This window comes from Chlorocebus sabaeus, chromosome 24 (assembly GCF_047675955.1).
Source record: "Chlorocebus sabaeus isolate Y175 chromosome 24, mChlSab1.0.hap1, whole genome shotgun sequence".
Taxonomy (NCBI): Eukaryota; Metazoa; Chordata; class Mammalia; order Primates; family Cercopithecidae; genus Chlorocebus; species Chlorocebus sabaeus.
In genome coordinates, this window is record NC_132927.1 from 69,165,545 (window position 1) to 69,186,610 (window position 21,066).

General features: G+C 45.8%; 1 long non-coding RNA gene across 1 annotated transcript; it reads left to right on the top strand.

Moving 5' to 3' along the window:
- The first annotated feature begins 1,233 nt into the window (after positions 1–1,233).
- Positions 1,234–18,982, top strand: LOC140710126 (uncharacterized). Its single transcript, XR_012091036.1, has 5 exons — positions 1,234–4,464; positions 9,812–9,956; positions 11,436–11,548; positions 17,057–17,155; positions 18,461–18,982. It is a non-coding gene; the product is annotated as an uncharacterized lncRNA (long non-coding RNA).
- The last annotated feature ends 2,084 nt before the right edge of the window (positions 18,983–21,066 follow it).

The window sequence follows — 21,066 nt, forward strand, 5'->3', positions numbered from 1 at the left end:
GACGCTTGTGAGTCTCACCTCCTGGGCAGGTCAGTTCTTAGGCGGTTGGGATCAGGCAGTGTCACAGCAGGGCTGGGGAGGGATTCTTGGATATCAGGCATGGGAATGGGGGCAAAGATATAAGGAAAACCTGCCACAGCACCCCACAACCCCGCAACTCCACTGGTATTTCAGCCTCGTGATATCAGCCACTGCGTCTGTCCGATGGAGACAATACTCATTTTCTCCCCACCTCTACCACATCTCCCTGGACCCATGGCTGCTTGGAGGGGAGGGGCTGATGGCACAGGCCCTGTCCTGGGTGCTCCAGGGGAGAAAGCAGAGGCCAAGGAGAGAGCCAATGACTTGCTTAAGGTCACTGTCCTCTTCCACCTGGGGTGACTGGGCTTTGGGAATACTGATGCACTTGGAGAATTGGCTGGAGTAATTTCCAGTGGTCTATGGTGACTTTGAACGCTACGCCAGAGAGATCCTGTACCCAAGGGCGCTGAGATTAAGGCTGCTTTCCTGCTTTGCATTTATTGTTTTAAATAATTTACTATTGTTTTAAGTAATTGCATTTATTGCTTTAAAAATTCCCGATTGCTTTAAATAATCTCATTTGTTGTTTTAAATAATTCACTGCGAAACTGATCAGTGTTCTGTGTAGGGCAGTCAGAGCCTCGCATATAAACACAAAGAAGAAAATTAAGATCGCCTGCATTTACACCATTCACAAATACAGCTGTGGACTTTTTGAAGTATGTTCTCTGGTCCTATTTTCTATGGCTCTTTGCTCATTGATTAAACAACACTCATTAGCACCTCCTGGGTATTAGGCACCGTCCTAGGTACTGGAAATATGATAATGAATAAGATTTGGTTCCTGACCTCAAGGAGCTTAAAATGGACCCCCCACAACAACCCACACACATGCACACACACACACACACACACACACACACACACACACACACACTGACAGAGTACTGAACATAATGTCTTGGAACCTTTTCCCCCCCACTGAATGTATTATGAACACTTTCCCATGTGATTAAATATTGTGTCACAATACCATGTAAATGGTTACACAGCGTGTCATCCTGTGAACCTACCATCATTTATTTCGCCAGTCTATTGTGTAACAGTCAGTGCTTTGGTGAAAATCTCCGTGGCTCGATCTTTGTGCACATTTATGGTTCGTTCTCTCTTTTTTTTTTTTTTCCAATTTTATTATTGTGGTAAAATACACATAACATAAAATGTACCATCTTCACCATTTTAACTGGACGTTTCACTGGTATTAAATACATTTATAATGTTGTACAACCATTGCCAGAACTCTTTGTCTTGTAAAACTGAAACTCTATACCCACTGAACAGCAACTCCCATTCCCCTCTCCCTCAGGCCCTGGCAGCCACCATTCTACTTTCCATCGCTGTGAATTTGGCCTCTTCGGATGTCTCATGTAAGTGGAATGAATCGCACTGCATTTGTCCTTTTGCGATGGGCTTATTTCACTCTGCATGATGTCCTCAAGCTTCATTCATGTTGTACCCCATGTCAGAACTTCCTTCCTTCTAAGACTGAACAATATTCCACTGTATGTATAGACCGTATTTTCTTTATCCACGGTATACTTATTTCTCCAGGCTAAATATCCAGAAGTGGAATTTCTGGGTCAAAAGCTTTGCTATTCGTTGCCTAATTCTCTTCTAGCATACAGGTGCCAGTTTCCTCTTCTTACCCTCCAAGGACAAGAGTTTTCATTTCCCTGCACTTCTGCCAGCACTAAGCACTATAAGCTTTTTAAAAACCTTTTGGATATAATTTCAAATTTACAGAAAGATTGCAAGAGAACAAGGACCTCCCCTGTTACCTAGATTCACCAAGTGCCAACAGTTGCCCCATTTGCTCTCCTCCTCCTTCTCCCTCCCTCCCAACCCCATCCATCCTCTTTCTTTTCGTTTCTGAACCATTTAAGAGTAAGTTGCAAACATCACAGTGCTTTATCCCTGGTTGTTTCAGTGTGCATTTCCTAACAATGTCTTACATAACCACTGTACAATTATAAAAATCAGTAAATTCAACCTTGATGCGATTACTACCTTTTATTTTTATTTATTTATTTATTTTTTTTGAGACAAAGTCTCCCTCTGTCTCCCAGGCTGGAGTGCAGCGGCGCAATCTTGGCTCACTGCAACCTCCGCCTCCCAGGTTCAAGCAATTCTCCTGCCTCAGTCTCCTGAGTAAATGGGATTACAGGCGCCCACAATCACGCCCAGCTAATTTTGTATTTTTAGTAGAGACGGGGTTTCACCATGTTAATCCCAGCACTTTGGGAGGCTGAGATGGGCGGATCACTTGAGGTCAGAAGTTACTACTATTTTCTAATCCACAATTCATATTTAAATTTTACCAACATTTTCAATTACACCCTCTCTACTTCCCCCCTACTCCAATCCAAATGCAGGATCCCACATTGCATTTAGGTGTTACATCTTTTTAGTCCCTTTTCATCTGGAGCATTATAAATTTTTAATACGTTTGTCAATTTAAAAGGCCCAAATGTGTCCTGTTGTTATTTTCATTTATTTTACTTCTGGCAAAGCTGAATATTTCTTCTGGTGCGAACTGCTCTTTTGTATATTTCCTTTTGTGCATTGCCTGGTGGTGTCCTTTGTCCCTGCTTCTCTCCTGGATTTATACCAGCACCAGCACTTTAGTCACCAGACATGACCTTCCACAAACAGCCCTTGACCTGGAGAAAGCGATGACCTGCTGTCCCCCTGGATCCTCCCAGTCCTGTCCCCTTGGATCAGCCGCTTGGCCAAGATTTTGAAATAGTACAGTTGTCTGGTCTGAGCAAGGACGCTCCATCTGTCCTTCCAAACTCCAGGGAGTACAGAGAGTTATTCCTGTTTGGGTTCTACATTTCCTGCGGGATCTGACCCACTGCCAACCCCAGTTTTGTTTCCAAGAGGCCACCTGCTGAGCGTCAGCAGCCGTCCACGGCCTCCAAGGTTGCTATTGATCAACGTCCGCTCCAGCGGGTTCCTGGCATCCGAGGCCTGCTCTGTGTCCCGGGAGAAGGGATTGTGGTGAATGGAAAACTCCCAGGGCACACTGAGGGGGCCCCACAGAGCGCAGGATGCAGAAGTGTTCACCTGCTGAACCTGGATAAGCCCCTGCATGTAGCAGAGCTCGTTTCCGCCCTGGAAAGATGGAAAATGCCAAGGCTCACAGACACAAAGACAACAGCAGAGGAAGAATCCTGCCGAGGCCACCAGGACACCATGCAGTCTTGTTGCTGACCATTGTTATTTTGTGTGTAAATTTTTATTAAATCAGTTATCACTCTTTTGTGCAGTCATAGAAAGGAAAATAGAAGCAAAATAAATGTCAATATTCCGGGCTTGGCTCTTCCTCATCACAGTTTTTCCATGTCTTAATTTTTTTCTAACGAAGGAAAATGTAAATACATAAAATGAGAGAAAATAGGATGATGAGCCGCCAGGTGATACTCATCACCCCTGGCCTCATCCAATTCCCCATTACTACACTCCCTCCAGATTATTAGGGGACAAACTCCAGACATCATAGATTTTCCTCTGTAGACATGCAGACACTTCAGTTTGTGTCTGCAGAAGATAACGAACCCCTTGTTTTGAACATCATCCTAATAATGGATTGCACCTAAAAAATAACAATGACTTAATAGTAGCATGGAAATATCTACTCAATGTTTAAATGTCCTTATTTTTCTATAGTTGCTTTGTTCAAATTATCCCAACAAGGCTCATATTTGCATTTGGTTGGCATGTGCTGTGGTTGGAATATGTCCTCCAAATTCATATGTTGAATTCAAAATTTCCAGTGTGATAGTATTTGTTTATAATTATGTATTTATTTACTTATTGAGACAGAGTATTGCTCTGTCACCCAGGCTAGAGCATAGTGGTACAATCCTGGCTCACTGCAGCCTCAACCTCCTGAACTCAAGTGATCCTCCCACCTCAGCCCCCCAAGTAGCTGAGATCACAGGCAAGCACCACCACACCTAGCTAACTTTTTAATTTTAATTTTTATTTTTTGTACAGACAGAGGCCTCATTGTATTGCCCAGGCCAGTCTTGAGCTCCTAATCTTAAGCCATTCACCTGCCTCAGCCTCCCAAAGTGCTGGGATTATGGTCGTGAGCCACTGTGGCCAGCTCCAGTGTGATAGTATTTAACAGTGGAGCCCTTAGGAGGTGATTAAGTCAGGAGTGCTCTGCCTTCATGAATGGGATTAATGACCTCATTAAAAAGCTGGAGGGAACTAACGTTCATTCTTTTTACTCTTCCAACATCTGCCTGTGAGAACACAGCCTTCGTCCTCCCTGGAGGATACAGCAAGAAGGTGCCACTTGGAAGCAGAGAGCAGCCCTCGCCAGACACCAAACCTGCCAGTGCCTGGATCTTGGACTTCCCAGTCTCCAGAACTGTGAGAAAACAAATTTTGGTTGTTTACAATGTACCTAGTCTCAGGAATTTTGTTATTGCAGTTCACATAGTCTGAGATAACATGTCTCTTAATCTCTGTTAATCTGTTTGTTATCCTTCCCTCACTTCTTCTCTTGCAATACATTTCTGGATGAAACTGGGTCATGTGTCCTGTAGAGTTCTTTGCATTTTGCTGTTTGCATTTTTATAGTGTCATTTAGCCTTCCTTGTCCCTTATATTTCCTGCAAACTGGTAGTCAGACTGAGAGCTGTTTTGACAACACAAAGAGAAAGCGTACCAAGAAGACTGTCAGTCAGCATGAATTTCCCTTAAAGAGGGTTTGGAAAAGAGTCAGGGGCACTAGGGATGGGAGTCAACAGACCGGCTCTGTTACTGACCCACTGTATATGCCATTTGGGGTGGAACAGTGGGGTTTTTTTGGTTCACATTTTTTGGTTTTTGAGATGGAGTTTCATTCTTATCACCCAGGCCGGAGTGCAATGGCGCAATCTCGGCTCACAGAAACCTCTACCTCCCAGGTCCAAGCGATTCTCCTGCCTGAGTAACTGCGATTACAGGTGCCTACCACCACACCCATTTTAAAAAATATATTTAGTAGAGACAAGGTTTCACCATGTTGGCCAGGCTGGTCTCGAACTCCTGACCTCAGGTGATCCACCCGCCTAGCCCTCCCAAAGTGCTGGGATTAAGGCGTGAGCCACCACACCCGGTCTGAACACGGTGTTTTTGTCTGTTACATGGGGAAAGGAGTAAGGGAGATGGACCATGAGGTCTCAAGGCTCTTCTATGGGGCTGCTTTCTGGAATCAGTGAGTAATATGGCCTCCAGGGACATCTCTGCTTAGCAGCAATAAACTCAGCCCAGCCTCTCCAACCCAATAACCAAAGACAATGGGTCTACCCAGTACAAGGAGGCCCCAGCTCCCTGCACAATCACCACTGGACCCTTAACAGGGCACTCAGGAATGGGGCTTGGGAAGCCCACCTGGGTTGCAGATTTCCCAATAAGGTTTAGATCCACCTGCCTCCCGTTCACATTGACTGGAACATTTGTTCCCAAGGCCCCAGTGAATGCTGGTTCTCTTCTTCAATACCTCCAGAGATGGCAGCAGCAGAGCTCCCTGTGAACAATTCACAGCTTTTTTTTTCCTTCTCTTTCCTTTCATTTTCTTCATTCCTTCTCTCCCCTCACATCTCCCCTTCTCTCTCTGCTCTTTTCCCCTCTCGGATAATCAATTCTGTCATTTTTCAGTGCACTAGGGGGAGCTGCTATTTAACAAAACCTGCAGGGATGCTTCAGCAGCCTGAAGAGCCACCTTCTGGTTTTGCCCCATGGGGAAGGACTGGGTCACAGCAGAGTTGCATAAAGCGGGGTCCATCTCCATTGAATTGGCTCGATTACCTGCAACACACAAATAGGGGGGTAGGGAGACTTGGATTCAAGTTCTGTCTCTGCCCTCACCAGCTGCGGGCGGCTCCTTTCCCTCCTCTGGCCTGGTACCCTCAGGGGCCATTTGTCCAGTGGTTAGGTGCATGGTTCTAAATTCCGACCCTGCCACTTGTCTGCTGTGTAAACATGGGCAAATAGCCCAACCTCTCTGAGTCTTCCCATAAGTAAAATAAGGCAGACAGCTCCCACCTCACTCTTTGCACATAGCCCAGAGCACAGTAAAACACTCCATCATACTATGATGCTGAGATCAGGTCAGCCTTATTTTAAGATAAAGGGTGAGGCAGGCACAGGGAGGTAGAGAAGAACAGTGGAGAGGCAAACACGCCTGGAGCTTGCCCTGATTTTGGAGCCAGTGGAGGGGAACCAGGATGTGTGGTCATAGTCTGTGCTTCACTCCAGGCCATGGCAAAGGGGCTCTGGAGCTTTCCCTGGTGTAGGAGGAAGGGGACCCAGGTGGCCTCTGTCAAGGCTCCAGGGAAGCATCTCCTCCCTTCAGGTCTCCGATGTGGCTGGGACCTGCTGAGCCCTCTGCTCACGCCTGTAGGCCCAGGGTTGAGGCAGCCTGGAAAAAGGAGCACTCCTCTCCTGCTTCTGAGTCTTCCCACAACCCTGAGCAGCTCAATACCAGCATTTGGGGCCTTGGGAGCCACTGGTCCTTTCTGGGGCTGGGCTTGGGAGATCCTCGCCCTGAGTCAGGGGTGACTCAGAAAAGTAGTCGGTGGGCAGGGAGGGTGCTCATCTCTGTACAAGAGGAATAGAAACTTGACATAAAGAGAAGCTAAAACATGAACAAGTTAAAGAGATAGAGAATATGAAGGAAAAATTCAGAGGCCTGGGGGATAAAATGAGAAGAATAAAATACAGGAACAGGAATAAGGTAATATTGGAAGAAGTCATGGCTGGGAATTTTCCTTGTACTGGGGAAAATTCCCAGCCATTATTTATAGAGGAAGGATATAAAACCTGGAGTTGAAGAAGCACAATGAGTCTTGAACAGGATAAAAATAAATGATTCCACAATTAGATATAGTTTAGAGAAACTTTACATCCCTAAAGTAGAAGAGATCTTAAAGACTCAGAAAAGACAAATTGTCTACAAAGGAACAACAAACTCTCAGTCATAGCAATGGAATCCAGAGGATAATGGAGTAATATTTTAATCAGATTTTGAAGTGCTGGAGGACATAACTACCAGCCAGCATATGCATCAATTCAAAAATGAGGGTGACTTTGGGAGGCCAAGGTGGGTGAATCACCTGAGGTCAGGAGTTCGAGACCAACCTGGCCAACATGGTGAAACCCTATCTCCACTAAAAATACAAAAATTAGCCAGGCATGGTGGCAGGCACCTGTAATGCTAGCTACTCTGGAGGCTGAGGCAGGAGAATCTCTTGAGCCTGGAAGATGGAGGTTGCACTGAGCCGAGATCATATCACTGTATTCCAGCTTGGGCAAGAGAGCAAGACTCCATCTCAAAAAAGAAAAAAAAAAAAAAATGAGGGTGATATAAAGACTGAGAGAGTCACCATCACTAATCCATGTTAAGCACTACTAAAGAACGTGCTAGAGAAAAAAAGAAAACCCGATCTCAAGGAAGGAATTAGTTATTCAAAGAAATGTTGATCAAATAAATTAGTCAACATGGATAAATTTAAATAAATATTCACTATGGGGAAACACAATAATAAATATGATTAATTTGGAGACGTTTAAGCATAAAAACTCTGGTTAACAATAACATGTAAGACCAGAGGGTAGAACTGAAGGTAAACACTTTAAGGTCCTCTTATTATTTGGGATGAAAGATAGGCCGGGCGCGGTGGCTCAAGCCTGTAATCCCAGCACTCTGGGAGGCCGAGGCGGGCGGATCACGAGGTCAGGAGATCGAGACCATCCTGGCTAACACGGTGAAACCCCGTCTCTACTAAAAAAATACAAAAAACTACCCGGGCGAGGTGGCGGGCGCCTGTAGTCCCAGCTATTCGGGAGGCTGAGGCAGGAGAATGGCGTAAACCCGGGAGGCGGAGCTTGCAGTGAGCTGAGATCCGGCCACTGCACTCCAGCCCGGGCGACAGAGCGAGACTCTGTCTCAAAAAAAAAAAAAAAAAAAAAAAAAAAAGAAAGAAAGATAAATCTTGGTTAACCTTAGGGTTTATTAAATCAAATGTGTTAAAATTTTAAGAGTAACCATTAATGAAGAAAATTAGAATGCATAACTTTATACTGGTAGCGGAACAAAGAGGAATTAAGAAAATCTGATCAATCCAATATACAACATTAAAGAAGGAAAAAGATGAAATAGCCAGATAAATGGAAAACCTAAAATAAGGAGTTAGATACAAATCCAAACTATGACTAATCACAATAAAGGTAAACGAACTATATATAAAATGTAAAAGATATGGATTTTCAGATGGGGTTTCAGAAAAGTCTACTATTGGCCAGGCATGGTAGCGCACATATGTAATCCCAGCACTTTGGGAGGCTGAGGCTGGAGGACTGCTTGAGGCCAGGAATTCAAGACCAGCGTGGGCAGCATAGCAAGACCTTGTCTCTACAAAAAAATTTAAAAATTAACCTAGAATGGTGGTTCCCACCTGTAGTCCCAGCTACTCGGGATGCTGAGTAGGGAGGATCGCTTCAGCTCAGGGGGTCAAGGCTGCAGTGAGCCATGGTTGTATACAGCACTCCAGTCTGGGTGACAGAGCAAGTCCCTGCGCCCCACCAAAAAAAAGAATGAATGAATGAAAAGAAAAGTCTACTGTCTGCTGGTAATAAGAAGTTTGGCTTTTCTTAACCTCGCAAATTCAGACCCTTACTCCAAAATACTTGTCATTTGTCATGAGTATTATTTTTTCTTTTTTACCATTAAAAGTTCTTTGATCAGCTTCCAACAGTCAGATGTGAGTGTTTCTATTATACGGAGGGAAAATCAAGGCTCAGATACATTACATCATGTCATGCCATGTAATGTACATGTACATGATGTAATGTACATGTCATGTACATGACATCTCAGGGTCCCCAGCTGGTCCCCAGGATTTCAGCCCAGGTCTCCTGACTCCAAGCGTAGTGTCCTTGAAAGCCCTACATCTGTGCTTTTTTTTTTTTTTTTTTTGCTTTGCCTCTCTTCAAGTGTCTCCATAGGATCCCTTACAGCTGCAAACCATCCATTAGAGTCTGCCTCAGTGATGCCACCATGGCCGTTTATCTGTTTAATCCCACACACCACTACTACATCACCTTAATTATTGTATTTTTATATTTTCATATTAGGTTACGCTCATTTCTTTTTTTCAACATTGTTTTAAGAGACAAGGTCTCACTCTGTCACCCAGGCAGGAGTGCAGTGGGGCAATCACGGCTTGCTGCAGCCTCAAACTCCTGGGCTGAAACGATCCTCCTGCATCAGCCTCCTGAGTAGCTGGAACTACAGGAATGCGCCACCACGACCGGTTTTTCCAACTTTTAAAAACTGCATTTTTATCTTTATTTAAAAGATAAAATTTAAATAAAGGTAAACATTTTAAATTTAAAAACATAGAACGTTATTGTTATCTCATTTCATTTGCTCAGTAGTCACATGTTCTCTTATCTCCTTCAGTCAACATTTTCCAATCATCTGTTCCCCAGAGATTCTACAGTATCTTTCTAAAGAGGTCCCTCCCCTCAGAGATTCACTGGACTTGTAAGTTACACTATCTTCAGATAAGGTTACTGTGTCTATTCCTTTCTGAGAGCTGTAACTTTTATGATTGTTTTATGTCTTGTTTAGTGACCAGAATCTCCAAAACACTATCTAATGATGGTGATTGTGGCAGACCCTGTGAACTGCCTAAGCTAACCTCCATCTTCCTTTCTTATTTAATTCCAGAGCCCCAGTTTTCAGCTGAGTACACTGCAACTCAGCAGTCTTTGCAGGTCTTCTCCAGGGAGGCTGGTAGCCGCTGACTGACTGCTGCAGGAATATGAATGCCCAGTAGGTCCCTTGCCTGGAGTCCAGAAAAAATACGAACCAGGTGCAGTGACTCACACCTATAATCCCAGCACTTTGGGAGGCCGAGGCAGGCAGATTGCTTGAGCCCAGGAGTTTGAGACCAGCCTGGGCAACATGATCAAAACCCATCACTACAAAAAACACAAAAGTTATCTGAGTGTAGTGGCACGTGCCTGTAGTCCCAGCCACTCAGAAGGCTGAGGTGGGAGGATAGCATGAGCCCAGAGGTGGAGGCTGCAGTGAGCCGTGATCACACCACTGCACTCCAGCCCCTGTGACAGAGTGAGACTCTGTCTCCAGGAAAACAAAACAAAACCTGAGATCTAATTTCCTCCCCACAGCTCTCCATGGGGTCAGGCTGAGTCTGGGACTTGGGCTGAGATCCCACGCTTGCTCGGCTTCTCCCCCTTTGCCTGTCCTGTTTTCCCCAACCCCTTCCCGACATCTCTACCCACACAGCACTTCTTAAGAAATCACTCACCTGGGAATCACCAGGTCAGGGTTTGGTGTAAGTGAGGAAATGAGTCTCAAACTGAGACCTAAAGTGTGAGAAATGGTCAGTCATGGGGAGAGCCACTGAGGGGCAGACTGAGGAGCTGGATTTCAGGGAAGAGTGTGAGGAATGGGGATCTGGACAGAGGAAAGGGCATGTGCAAAGGCCCTGTGGTAGGAAAGAGCTTGCTAAATTTGAGGCTGAAAGTGCACATTTTGTTTTGGAAATGGTGAGGGCCTTTCAAGTGGGAGGAAAGGCAGGTGAGGGTTGAAGTGTGAAGGGCTTTGAATGCAACCCTAACGTGCTTAGATTTTATCCTGCAGGTAGTGGGAATTTGTGGGCAGATTCTGAGCCAAGGAGAAACAGAACACAGCAGTGCAATGATGGTGTCCTATACCATGCATGCACCCAGGGAGCTGAGTTCTAGAGTAAATCTCACAGAAAGGCAGCCCTGGAGCCTCCCTGGTCACTTCACTATCCCTTGGGGGCTCTGGGAAGGGCTCTGGTGCCCCGGTGGGTGATGGAAGCCACTGGGGTTTTCAGCAGGGGAGAGGCTTGGCCAGATCAGCTCTTTAGAAAGAGCTGCAGGCAGTAACGCAGCGGACAGGCAGAGGACATCAAGATAGGGACAGCGAGACGGTAGGGGCAGGATAGGGGTGGCAATTGTTCTGGCACAAAGTCATATGGGCCTGACCTTGGTGGTCGTGGGTGGAGAGGGTAGCAAATTGCTGAGTAATTAGGAGATAAAATGGAAAACTCAGGGGGCTGGGGAGTATAATGGAAAGAATTTTAATTACAAAAGTAATATGTGAAAATGAAGTAATTAAAAAATGATACAATTGGCTCGAAGGCGAAGGCTTAGGAATAAGACGTTCTTGGAATGGCAAGGAAGTCCATCTCTCTGCGAGGCAGTTCCAGCACCTGTGAGCTGAAGGTGTGCCTACACCCACACAGTTGCTGGGAGGAAAAAAATGGGGAACAGAATTCATCATGTTCCCTCTCTCTCAGGTTTTCAAGCTGAAAGGACTGAACCAGGAAGGCGTGCTGTCATTTTTATCATTCTGCAAACCGAGTTGCTGGGGGCCCAAAAGCCTTGTGTTTAGAAGAAACGTGCTTGCCAGGTAAGCAGAGAACGGCAGAGCCGATCGCAGTCAGAGGCGTTAAGTGGTTTCTGAACGGTTGCAGCGTGATTAAATTAACCACTTAACCAAATTGCTTTCTATTGCCTTGATCAGATGCAATTGCAAGGAGATAAAGGGGCTTAATGTGAAAAGCATGGCTGGCCTGCAAGACTAATGAATTAACTCTTCCCTCCCCCACGCGGCCTCCTGCCTGCTGGCACCCAGCTGGCTCACCAGTCCCCTCTCCTACCTGCCTATTCCCTGGACTGAGAGCACTCATGTCACGGAGATCATGGCACCAGGAGGATGGCCAGCATGGGGTCCCTCGGTGCATGCAGCCCTGGCATTTCCCCCTCCTTAGCATTTTCTCCCCACAGCTGACAGTGGCAGGCGATTCTCTCAGGAAAAAAAAAACAGCATGGTGGAGCAAGAAGAATTATCACTCAAAGCTTGGGCTCTGGGGCCAGCTCCCACTCCAGTTAGTCCTAGTCTTTACCAGCATGGGGCCTCAGGCAAGCAACTTAGTCACAAACAGAGCTCCAGGACCTAAAGCACTTGTGCACCCCAAGAACCTCACTGGGTACTTTCCCATATTATCTCTTTGCACTTGTTCAAGCTCCCCTCAGCTCTGGGAGAGCGGATGTCTTATTGACCTCTGTGTCACCAGCTCTGACTTTAGGGTCTGGCAAACAGCAGGCTCTCAGGAAATGAGTTGTGCAAAATGATGGGTACATGGGAAAATGAATAGTTGGGAAAATGGTTAGGTGGAAAAAATGGATAAATTAAGAAATGGAGGATTAACAGATGAGTGGAAGGATAGGGGAAGTGATGGACGCATAGATGAACTGACAGAAGAAAGGTTGAACGCCTCATGGACAGAAGGATGCGTGATGGAAAAATGGAGGGCAGGAAGAATAAAAGGATGGATGAATGGATAAATAGATGGATGGAAGGAAGGGTAGATAGATGCACAGAAGGATGAATGATGTTTGGATGGATGGATGGATGGATGGAAGAAAGGATGAAAGGATGGATGGATGGGTGGAAAGATGGGTACCTTTGGATTCTGCTCCTCACACAGAGGTAGTGGTATGAGAGGTCAGCCCAGCTTTTTTTGTCTAAAGCCATCCAGCACCTGCCTAGAAGTGATCCAGTTGTCCTGAACTTAAGTCTCTCATGCCCATCTTATAATCATGGGTTAGACTAGGCGATCTCTAAGGTCTTCATATCAGTTCCTCCTCAGTGAGACATTAATTCTCACTGGAGGGAGAATGATAACAGTTATCATTGTATCCAGTTTTACAGTTTGAAAGAATATACATGAGCAGCATTTCATGTGAACCCCAAACAACCTCATGAGAATTGCAAGGCAGTGATATTATTATCGTCCCCATTCCACAGATAGTACTGCATAGTATTTAGAACATGTATGCTGGAGCCAAGTGCCACGGATGAGCTCCCCAAACCTCTCCGTGCTTCTGCTTCCTCATCCAATACATGGGTAGAGCAATACTTGCATGAGGGCTATGTGAGGATTCATCAGATCATTCATTCACTCATCCACATAGGAGCCTACCACATGCTGTGCACTGTTCTAGGCACCAGAGGTGCAGCAGGAAGAAAAACTCATAACCCCTACCCTCATGGAGCTAATAGTCTAATGGAGGAAGACAATGATGTATAAATAGGTGGGAAGCTCTAAAGAGTGACAGCTGGTGATGTGTTCTAGAGAACGATGAGGCAGAGAGGGCCTTACCTGGAAGGTTACATTCGAGTCCATACCTGAAGGAGGTGAAGGAATGAGCCAGGTATATATCTGGGACATTGCATTCCAGGCAGAAGGCATGATAAATGTGAATTCTGTGGTACAGAAGCAGAGCTGGCGTATTTGAGAAGTGGTATGGATGCGGGGAAGAAGATTGGAGATGACGTCAGAGAAGTAACAGCAGCAGGGGGTGCAGATCATGTATGGCCTTCAGGGCTACTATGAGGCCCTCAGATTCCACAGTGGGTGAGATAAGAAGCCATGGGAAGGTTTGGCACAGGGAAGTGACACAATCTGAATTAAGTTTTAAAAGGACCACTCTGGCAGTTGGGTTAAGAAGAGACAGGAGGGGTGGAGGACAACAGCGGAGTGAACCATTAGCAGGCAAGAGCCGGATGGCTTGAATCAGAGTGGTAGCCATGGAGGTGGAGAGAAGTGGGTGGATTCTGAATATGTTTTGAAGGTAGAGCCACGGGGATACTGAGGAGTTGGATGTGGGTGAGAGACAGAAAGAAGTCAAGGACGGCTCCATGATCTTTGGCCTGAGTACCTGGAAGGATGGAGTTGCTGATTTTTCAGATGGGGAGAGTTGCAAGGATCACATTTGGAAGGGAAGGGAAGGCATTTGCCATGAAATGAATGGGATCATTAAGGGAGTTATAACAGAGGAGGAGTCCTATGTCTGAGGCTGGGGAGATATGGAGGAGCCAGCTATGGAGAGTGAGAAGGAGCCATCATTGGGGTAGAAAGAAAACCAAGAGAGCAAGGTTCCTGGAAGCCAGGAGAAGAATGTGTTTCCAAAAAAAGTACATATGTCCAATGTTGCCAAGGTCAAATAAGCTGATGACTGAGACTGGCCACTAGATTTAGCAATGTAGAGGTCATTGGCAATTTCCTTCAGCACAGTTTTGGTGGAGTAGTGAAAGCCTGATTGGAGGGGGTGCTAGAGAGCATGGGAGAAGAGGAAACAGACTGGTATAGTGGATCACTCTTGTGGGAGTCTTTGTTATAAAGAAAGGGAGGTGAAGTAGAATCAAGGGAGTTTCTTGCTTTTTTTTTTTTTTTTTTTTTAGATGGGAGAAATTACATGTTCTTATATTGAGGGGAACAATGGAATCCATCCATTCATTCATTCATCCACCAATCCATCCATCCACCCAAGCATCCATCCATCCATCCATCCATTCATCCATCCATCCATCTATCCATCCATCCATCCATTCATTCAACCATTTGTCTATCCATCCTACCAGCACTTTCTGGGCACCTCTATGTGCAGGCCCTGAGCTTGGAGCCGGGGTGAATAAGCCATCTGCCTCACAGAACTCACAAGCTGAGAGTCAGACAAAGACAAATCAATACTATTAATGGCAAAGTGTGATGAGTGCTGTGGTCAACAGGTGTGCAAAGGATTATGGGAGCACAGAGTATAGGGTGCCTGGAGAAACTAAGAAGGCTTCACCATGGAGGTTGATCTTTGGGTCCTAAAAAAAGAAGAGTTTGTTTTGTAGACAAGAGGAGTGGCATTATAGAGAGATAAATGCTTATGCAAAAGAAAAGATGCATGGAACTGGGGAGGGCTTAGCTTGGAGTCAGGTTCAGAAGGCCTTCTATTCCTTTCTGCAGACATAAGGAAGCCCATGGAAGATCTCAGCAAGAGAGTGATATAACCAAGCATGACTTTTAGGAACAGGGGCCATCCTGGAAGATGAGCTCAGGTGTGGAGAGGAGGGCATGGTCAGGCTCTAGATGGTAGCTGAAGTCACGAGCATGAATGAGATCACCCAGAAGGACGAATGAGAACACCCAGAAGTAGGGTGTAGAATGTGAGGCCAAGAAGGAACCTGAGGGAACACCAGCCTGGAAAGACAGAGTGAAGAGAGGATCAGTCAAAAGAGCTGGGCCCGTCCACTGCCTCTAACTCTGGTCCATGCCCTGTCCTCCCTCCCTCTCAGTGAACTGGCTCAACCTTCCCACTTCTAGGGGTTCTAGGAGGCATCTGGCCCAGCCTCCACTACTGCAGGACATCCCTCCTCAGCACCCAGCTTCAGCCTGGACACTCCCAGGGACTGGAGAGAAGAACTCCCTAGTTGGAAGCGTTCTGGTTGCCCTTCAGGGGAAGTCTTGGCCTCCCTTCCTCCTACTACTCCTCTGCTCAACCCCAGCCTGGCCCTGGCTGCCTGTGATGGTTTCAACATATGACCCGAAAAGTCATATGTTGAAACCTAATCATTGGTGCAATGGTATTAGGAGGTAGGTCCTTTGGGGGGTAATTAGGCCATAGGGGAAGGGGATTAGTGCCCTTATAAGAAAGGCACCAGAGAGCTGCCTTGCCCCTTCCACCATGTGAAGACACTGTGAGAATATAGCCGTCTATAAACCAAAAGCAGGCCCTCACCAGACAGTGAGGATCTACTGGCACCTTAATCTTGGACTTCCCAGCCCCCAGAACTATGAGAAATAAATGTGAGTTGTTTATGCCACCCAGTCTAAGGCATTCTATTATATCAGCCCAAATGGACAACAGCACTATTCGTGCAGTCTCAACCCCCAGTGGGCCCTGGAGAGGCAGTTCCTCTGGCCCTCAGAGTTGGAATTCTCCATTTGAAGAAGAAATGACATTATTGTTTTTGCAGATTGAAAAAGTAACACGGGCTTGCTTTATTTTAAAAATTAAATAGTAGAGAAAGATAGAAAGATAATTGAAATTTGCAATCCCCTTCCAGAGTGAAAATCACTGTTTCTGTTTGCCATGTGTACGCTTGCAGAATGTTTTTAAGTAACAGGCACATGCACGCAGACGCACATCTTGTTAAATGAAAACAGCAACACACTGCATGCTGTTCTATAACCCGCTTGTGTCTTTCACTTACATTATGAGAATGTTCCCCTGTCAGTACACTCAGATCTCTATCATTATTTTATCAGCTGCAGAATATTCTGTTTAAGAAAGGGCCTTCCTTTAATCACACCTCTCTGATAGATATTGTGGTTCAAAAACCTTATTATTATAAATAATGCTCTGTATACATCCTTGCTCATAAATTTTTGAGCAATAAAATTGGACTGCTTAAACTTGGGGGTTAATGTAGCCCTCTGGCTCACGTCATAAAGGAAATTGATTTTTATTTTCAAAGTCAATGGTGAGTAAATGAACAATGGTTGCCAGGCAACCTGTGAGCCGGGATTGAGTAGAGACTAAAGCAAACAGCAGCCTCCACCCCCCATCCCAGGAACCCAGAGCCTCTCAGGCCTTGTGCTTCCAGGTAATGACCCTCCCACCACAGCTCCACTGGACAGAACCGCCCCAGCTTCCTCCACCCAAACTCCTGCACCCACTACCCAGAGAAATGGAAGTCAAGGACTCAGCAGTCCAAGGCAGCCCTTCTGAAGCAACTTCAGTGGCTCAGCAAATGTTTGTTGAGAACCTCCTATGTGCCTGGCTGGATCAGGGTGTGGCTGTAGAGCTGCACATCACAGTCTGTATCCAGGTCAGCCCTGAATCTCAGGCACTGGAAGCTCAGGGTTAGGAATCTGGGGATGATATCCTGTAGCATCTATAGTGTAAATCAGCAGTTTTCAATGTATTCACTGTTTCTCTTTCTGCCTCAGGTTACCCTGATGGGCAGGACACACTCCCATCAGTAAGAGAACATCAAAAGGGCAGGTGTGGGGGTGGACAGGAAGATCAGGATCTCTGAAAGGGCAGGTGTTTGATAAAAGTCCCTTCCCTGTCCCCACAGCCTGAGACTCCTGGCACCCTGGGGGAGGGCTGTGCCTTCAGGACTCGCCTTAGACCGGGAGGAGCCATGGAAGGATTTTTCTGGAGAGGAGGAGTGAAGGTAAATCTATAATTCAGCACCTCTCCCTCCACACAGTGGACGGATTGATGGGTGATTGACTGGCAGGGGAGGTGCTCTAGTTTCCGTCAGGAAAGGAAACCCTACAGCCTGTGTGAGCTCTAGGCATTGTGTGGGAAAGAGCAGAGAGAGCCAAGAGGCTTCCAGGGAGAGTGGACGGCATCCAGTGAAAGGGGAGACACGGAGGGAGGGGACAAGGACGCTCCTGTAGCCCTAGGGGAAGGAAGCCAGTTACCAGAGCCAGGTTCCAATCCTGCCTCAGCTACTACATCCCTCCCTGCCCTTCCTCTCACGAACGTAAAGCTTAACAATCGTAATCACACAAAAGTCATCCTCAGTCTCAGGTGTGGGCTGGAACTACACGTTTTCTCATTCAACACTGAAACCACTTTTGCAAAGATGATGATGGCGAAAGAGTCCAGCATGGCTGACTCCTTCTTGCTTCCAGCCCCACAGGCTGGCTGTCCTCACTCTTTCCTGAACGTAGGCCAAGCAAACCTGGGGAGGAACTTAGTTTATAGTTTAACTTTGAAGCAAGGATGATAATAGTCCTTCCCTAAAACTAACCCCTGAAACCACCTTTATAAAACTAATGAAAGCCTACTAGATTACAAATGTGGGAAGGGTCTGAATTCTGCTAACATATGGGCATAGTTAAATGATAACCAGTCATTGCTCCACATCACTGTTGTAGAACCTAAGATTGGTCTTTTGAGATGTTTTTCAGACTTTTGCATTGTGGCAACCTACAGACTCCACCTGGACCCATGATTCTTGACTCAGCTGGTACACCCAGAAGCTGACTCAGAGCATAAGGACAATTTTCCACACCCCTAGGATTTCATCTCCAACCAATCAGCATTCCCCATTCCCTAGGTTTTTATTCTTAAAAACCTTAGCCTCTGAGCTTTTAGGGAGATTTATATAAGTAATACACTCCTGTCTTCCACTTAGCTGGTTCTGTATGTATTAAACTCTTTCTCTACTGCCATACCGCTGTCTCAGTAAATTAGCTCTATCTATGCAGTGGGCAAGAAGAACCAGTTGGGTGGTTAAAACACTAGAAATAGGTGTTGTTTTTTGTTTTTGTTTTGTTTTGTTTTGTTTTTGTTTTTGTTTTTGAGATGGAGTCTCGCTCAGTCGCCCAGGCTGGAGTGCAGTGGCATGATCTCCACTCACTCCAAGCTCCGCCTCCCAGGTTCATGCCTCCTGCCTCAGCCTCCCAAGTAGCTGGGACTACAGGTGCCTGCCACCATGCCCGGCTAATTTTTTGTATTTTTCATACAGACAGGGTTTCATCGTGTTAGCCAGGATGGTCTTGATCTCCTGACCTTGTGATCCACCCGCCTCAGCTTCCCAAAGTGCTGGGATTACAGACGTGAACCACCGCACCCGGCCAGAGATAGGCATTGTTAAACAAAACAATGGACTAAGCCCCTGCACTAGCCCCAACAGAACAGACAAAATCAAAATGGAGTCACTCATTCTAAATGCCACATAATCAAACTGAAACTCTAAGGAAGTAGATAAATCCTAAAACAGACCATTTTTTTCCTCCTGAAAACAGTAAATTTCAGTCTACCAGAGTCAACCTAGTAAGAAAATTCCCTCTTCTTTGACCTTTATGAGGAAGTAACCTGAAGTAACGTGACATTAATGAATCAGTATCTCTTCTACTATTCTGTTTCCTTATTCCCACCTTACAAAGCTCACTGCTCTGCTTTGCCTAGTGAGAGCACTTATTCTATTTTGTAGAGTAGAAGCAGCCTTTATTCATGAATTATGAATAAAAGACAATTGGATCTATAACTAAGTTTGCTGTAATTTTATCTTTTGACAGCACTATTGATAAGGTTTGGATGTTTGTCCCTTCCAAATCTCATATTGAAATGTAATCCCCCAGTGTTGAAGTTGGGGCCAAGTAGGAGTGGTATGGGTCATAGGAGCAGATCCCTCATGAATGGCTTGATGCCCTCCCCCACAGGAATGAGTAGTTCTCACTCTATTATTCACGTAAGAGCTGGTTATTTAGAAGAGGCCCGGCATCTCTCTTGCTCTCTTACTATGTGACATGCTGGCTCCCCTCCTCTTCTGCCATGATTAGATACTTCCTGAAGCCCTCACCAGAGGCAGATGCCGGCATCATGCTTCTGGTGCCATGCTCGTACAGTCTGCAGAATCACGAGCCAAATAAATCTCTTTTCTTTAGAAATTACCCAGCCTCAGACATTCCTTTATAGCAACACAAAAGGTACTAAAACAACTATTATTGCCCCTATTTTACAGATGTGGAAACTGAGAATCAGGATATTTTGTTGTCTTAGCCAAGCAAACATAGCAAGTATTGGGGTGGAGATTTGAGGCCACCTGTTTCAGTGTCTGTGCTCTTTCCTACACCACTTTTTAAAGATGAGATTTTAAAAAATGGTCCTAGTTCCTCTATACTTGCTGTTGGGAGCAGCTGTGTTAGGAAGAGGAGATTTGGACCATGTCCTGCCACATATGGCTTCAGCCCTGCCTCTTTGGCCCACAGCCTGTCACCCCGTCAGAGAAGGAAATCAAAGAATCCACCAAAGTTACAGTAATGCTCCCTAGATGGCCAAAGAGAGAAGTGGACAAGAGTCCGTTGCCATGGTGTCCAGCTTAGACTGGTGGGCTGGAGGCTGTTCTCAGGGTCCTACCAGCCCCACAGCTCTGGAGGAAGAGTTGGGGCAGCCGCTCACAGGAGTGGGAGAGACAGCCAGATAGGGCTGGCTCATGCAGGCAGGGGTGGTGGGTGAGCCTTTCTCTCCAGGATGTCAGGGGTATTAGGAAGGTGCCCAAGTCATTACCACGAGGTAGCCTAGAGTCTGCACCCCCCAAGATGTCCCCAGTCATCCTCACCTCCTGGTATTCATGCCATGGTTCAGTCCTCACCCACACTGAATAGAGCTGACTGATGTGACCAATAGGATATTATGGAAATGATGGTAAATGACTTCTGAGGCCAGGTCGTAAAAGACGTTACAGTTTCCAGCTGGCACTCTTTTGGATTATTCTCTCTGGGGGAAGCCAACCACCATGTCAGGAGGATGCTCAAGCAGCCCATGGAGACACCCATAAAGTAGGAGACTGAAGCCTCCAACCAACAGCGAGCACAAATTATTTTTTGGAGACAGGATCTCACTTTGTCTCCCAGACAGAGTGCAGTGGTGCAGTCATGGTTCACTGCATCCTCAACCTCCCAGGCTCGAGAGATCCTCCCTCTTCAGCCTCCTAAGTAGCTGGGACCACAGGCATGTGCCACCATGCCCAGCTGATTTTTTTTTTTAATTTTTTATTTGTAGGGACAGGGTCTCCCTATGTTGCCCGGGCTGGAGCACCAATTTTTCATTTGTGTGCGTGAGCCACCTTGCAAGTGGGTCCTCCAGCCCCATTTGAACCTTTAGATGACTGCAACCCTGGCCCACACCTTGACTGTGTTAACCTAAATAACAAATATAGAGAGGCTCTCTAAAATGAAAGATGTTTATTTGGGACTAGAGCATTGCAATGGGAATATGTGTGCCATAGTAAATTATGTGCATATTCAGGGAGATAAAGGAAGACAAAGGTTTTTAAAGGAAAAATGAGGAGAATTAGATAATTGTGTTGAAATAATTATCCTTGGCTACAAAAATCAGTAACAAGGGTGATGCCAGTTCAAGGTTGGACATGCATTTGCTGGGCAGGTGTCCTTGCAGATATATTTTTTGTGTAAGGTTGTAATGGCCTCTGTGCAAGGTTGTGGTTTTTGTAGTCTTTTTATTATCAGGCATACAAGTGTGAGAAGCCTCTATTCATGGCCTTTTCTGGCTCTATTTGTCAGGGTTTTCTTAGCATTGGTGACTCCATTTTGATTCTTATACTTTCAC